Source organism: Mirounga leonina, unplaced genomic scaffold (genome assembly GCF_011800145.1).
Source record: "Mirounga leonina isolate KUSES-001 unplaced genomic scaffold, KU_Mleo_1.0 Mir_93, whole genome shotgun sequence".
NCBI lineage: Eukaryota > Metazoa > Chordata > Mammalia > Carnivora > Phocidae > Mirounga > Mirounga leonina.
Window position 1 is genome coordinate 10,507,875 of NW_023270854.1, and position 4,782 is coordinate 10,512,656.

Here is a 4,782-nt window from a genome sequence, read left to right on the forward strand (position 1 = left end):
CATCATTAATAAAGACTTACTTTCTCTTATAAAAGTTTTATTTTTGTAACTAAAGAAAACCACAAAATATTTAAAATATATAGAAAACCTTAGAAATGAATGTAAAAGACCTTGTGTTGCCATCAACCAAATTAGTAAATATTAATATTTTATGTTTATTTCAACTATTTTTTAAATATATATCACTAGTGGCATAACTATAACAATCCCCAAAACCTTTTTCTTTCATTCCTGTCAACAATCCTGGGGATAATATGTGTCTTTTATTATGTGTAATTATTCTTTCACATTAGATCTGGCACTAGAATCATATGACATTTTCCTTTGGGACCCTACACTAATTCCTTAATTTATAATACTTCCTTAATATATAGATACAGCTCTTTAGTTCTCCTTTGTTAAATTAGATTGTTTTGTTGATTGGAGGGAATCACAAATCCTACATTTGTGAAAATTATCTGAACAAATTTTACAAAAAAGCTGCCTTTCCATTACAAATGTTCAAAGTGTCTTCTTGAGTAAGTACCATTGTCCTATGTCAAATTTAATAGATTTTTCTCATTGCCCCCTGGTGAATGTTTAGATGAGACAACTCTTCTTCCAGCTGTTAATCTAACTCTGAAGAAAACTCAAACCAAATTGACAACCTGATAGAAACAGAGATAGATGGTGAAACTCTAGTGATTTCTTCCCCTGAAAAAGTGACTGATAAAAAAATATAGGCTTCCTTTGGATTTAAAGGAGAAATGATTTGGTGTTTTATTTCCCAGGGGTCAGTATGTTATGGGCTGGTTTCTTTCCCCTTTGAGAAACTATATTCTATTTATGAATAATATCTTTTGAAACCCTAGCATTCATTTGATATAAGAAATAAAGGCAGCACATTTACAGAAAGGTTATGAGTGTGTCACAGAAATCTGCTGGCCTATATTCTATCCCTTTAAAATCGGCTGTAGTTGAATGAACATCACTCATCCAAGTAAGAACTTTATCCCACACTACAAATGTGCTTAAGAGCTTATTACCAAGCAGAATTCCCAATTCCCAGCTATATTCTGAGCATCAGAAAAGGCAGAGTCTCTTCACAGTTAGTAGCTTCATTTCCCCCAAACTTTTGGAATACTAAACATTGATGATTGTTTTCCTTTCTCCCCGCGGTACATGATATTTCCTTGCCTACTCAATGTCTTGTGTATTTCTATTAAACCTGGAAAAATGATTTTCTTAAAACTATCAACACCAGAATATTTTGAGACTACAGTAACATCCTTTAACAAATGCTTACCATCTATAATTTAACATTTCTTTCAAAGATCCTTTAACAACAATTGGGGTTAACATGAAAAGTTAATTCCAAAAATCATTGTACATTTTTTCCCAATATGAAATGGCTTTAATACGATTATTTGGGCTTCCATGATTTTTTATCAACCTACACTAAAGTGTTTTCTGTCAGTGTAGTGAAGTTCTTTATTTCTTGAGAAATACAAGATTGTGACATAAATATCAGATCAAGAAAAGATTAAAAAAGAGCTAATCATATTTAAATTAAGAAGTAAGACTCAATACCTAATTGAGATTCAGAAGCAAACAACAAATGATATATTTAAGAAATTCATTTCAGGTTGCCACTATCTAAATCGAACCTACCAAGGGGCGCCTGGCTGGCTCAAAGTGTTAAGCATCTGCCTTCAGCTCAGGTCCTGATCTCAGGGATAGAGCCCCATGTCAGGCTCTCTGCTCAGTGGGGAGTCTGCTTCTCCCCCGCTCTTTCTCTCCTCCTCTGTGTGCTCACTCTCTCTCTCAAATAAATAAACAAAATCTTTAAAAATAAAAAATAAGTCAAACTGACCAAACCTCAGCTACTATAGGAAAGATCTACCTCTGGGTAGAATAAAGATAAAGTTAATTCAACAGCAGGGAAGGAAGACTTGGCAGAACAAAAGGGGTGGGAGGAAGTAGTGGGGCAGGTGGTGAGATTAACAACCTCACTATTGATTAAAAGAAAGACTTTCACAGAGCTCTATGCATTTTAAAAATCAATTCCAAACTAACATCTTTCTCCACTGTGCTTTCATGACATTTTGAGCATCTATTTTAACACTCTTCACAGTGTATCATGGTTATGTATGGCTTAATATCACATTAATATCTTACTTATTTTTCATTCACAACCAAAGCTTATGTAAGGAATAGCCAGATGAGCAACTAGCTAAGGCATCCATTATTAAGGTATAACCAAACAATTTCTGGAATAAATAGAATTATTATCTCAGCTAACTCACCTAACCCACATGTCACCCTTCTGGAATAGTGAAATATATATTGGTTCTATTCCTGTGGGGTCTTTGAGGAGCCAACACCATTTCTGTTTTGAATTTTGCAGCAAACAAACTAATTAAAGGGTGTGGTTATAGTCAGGGCCACCGAAATCTAAATCTATTAGCCACTTGTAATAACAGGTGACTTCTAAGAGGAATTAGCTCTCTTTTCTGTATCCACTGCAAGAATGAAGACCATTCTCAGCAATTGGACCATGTGCATTCCAGAAAATATTGACATCACTCTGAGGGGTCACACAGTTATTGTGAAGGCCTCCAGACAATTTTAACCACATCAATTAGAACTCAGTGACCTTAGAAAGAAAAAGAAGCTTCAGACTGACAAACGATGGGGACATAGGAAGGAATAGGCTACCGTTCTGATATTTGTCATCATGTGAAGAACATGATCAGGCGATCACACTGGGCTTCCTTTACAAAGTGGTATCTGTGTAGGCTTACTTTCTCATCAACATTGTTGTTCAGAAGAATGAGTCTCTTGTTCAAATCTGAAATTTTGGGGTGAAAAAGCAGGGTTCTGATGAGACCAGGCCATTGCTTGTTCAGTTTCTCAAGCCTCAAAAGATGAGTTAATTTTTGAAGGAAACAATGTTGAATGTATATCAAATTCAGATGCTTTCATTCAGCAGGCCAAAATAGTTAAAAACAAAGATTATTGGAATATTTTGATAGTATCTGTCTCTGGAAAAGGAACAGTTCAGCAGGCCAATGAATAGAATCTAAGGGATGATGGGCTATGGAAAAAGCAAGATTCTAGATAATCCTTTTTAAAAAAACATATTATTTATTTATTTATTTTAGAGAGAGTGTGAACATGAGTGGGGGAAGGGGCAGAAGGGAAGGAAGAGGGAAAGGGAGAGAATCTCAAGCAGACTGTGCTGAACATGAGCCTGACACAGGGCTTGATCTCATGACCCTGAGATCATGACCTGAGCCAAAACTAAGAGTCCAACGCCTAATTGGTGGAGCCATCCAGGTGCCCCATAATGCTAGATAGTTCTTAAGATCTATTTGTGATATGTAAAGATGTAATAAAGGTCCCCCACTGGAAAAAAAAAAAAAAGGAATCAGTGTTTGTTACAATGCTATTTATCAAAATAAGTTATTATTTTTTAAATTTTTTAAATATTTTATTTATTTGTCAGAGACAGAGAGAGCATGAGCAGGGAGAGTGGTCGGCAGAGGGAGAAATAGGCTTCCCGCTGAGCAGGCAGCCCAACATGGGGCTCGATCCCAGGACCCTGGGACCGTAACCTGAGCTGAAAGCAGACACTTAACCAACTGAGCCACCCAGGTGCCCAAAATAAGTTATTATTTAATTTAAAGCATGTATGTGCTTGTTCCTTCATTTACTTATCAAATATTGTTAAACACTTAATATTCTGGAGACTTCAACAATCTGAACATGTCAAAAAACAAGACAAAGCACATGAAACTAATTGAAAGCAAACATATGAGGAGAATGAAATATTTGAGAATTTATTAATTATTTGTACTATCCTGGTGACATACTTCGTCAGAAACAAAGGAAGTTTCTCTGAGACAAAGTCTCCTGGCATGTGGGAGGGGCAGCTTAAGGAGATGAACTTAACCCTGGACCCTTGAATACTTCTCATTTTTTGTTTTTGTTTTTGTTTTAATTTTATTTTATTATGTTAGTCACCATACAATACATCACTAGGTTTTGATGTAGTGATCCATGCTTCATTGTTTTCGTATAAAGCCCAGTGCTCCATGCAGTACATGCCCTCTTTAATACCCATCACCAGGCTAACGCATCCCCCCACCCCACTCCCCTCTAAAACCCTGTTTGTTTCTCAGAGTCCATAGTCTCTCATGGTTCATCTCTCCCTCTGATCCCCCCCCCCCTTCATTTTTCCCTTCCTTCTCCTAATGTCCTCTCTGGTATTCCTTATGTTCCACAAATAAGTGAAACCATATGATAATTGACTTACTCTGCTTGACTTATTTCGCTTAGCATAATCTCCTCCAGTCCCATCCATGTTGATGTAAAAGTTGGGTATTCATCCTTTCTGATGGCTGAGGAATATTCCATTGTATATATGGACCACATCTTCTTTATCCATTCATCTGTTGAAGGGCATCTCGGCTCTTTCCACAGTTTGGCAATTGCGGACATTACTGCTATGAACATTGGGGTGCATATGGCCCTTCTTTTCACTACATCTGTGTCTTTGGGGTAAATACCCAGTAGTGCAATTGCTGGGTCATAGGGTAGCTCTATTTTTAAATTTTTGAGGCACCTCCACACTGTTTTCCAAAGTGGCTGTACCAACTTGCATTCCTACCAACAGTGTAAGAGGGTTCCCCTTTCTCCACAGCCTCTCCAACATTTGTTGTTTCTTGCCTTGTCAATTTTTGCCATTCTAACTGGTGTAAGGTGGTATCTCAATGTGGTTTTGATTTGAATTTCCCTTAT

General features: G+C 36.7%; 1 pseudogene; it reads left to right on the forward strand.

Annotated features, from left to right (window-relative positions):
• Positions 1-2,469: 2,469 nt before the first annotated feature.
• LOC118004554 lies at positions 2,470-3,058 on the forward strand (annotated as a pseudogene).
• The last annotated feature ends 1,724 nt before the right edge of the window (positions 3,059-4,782 follow it).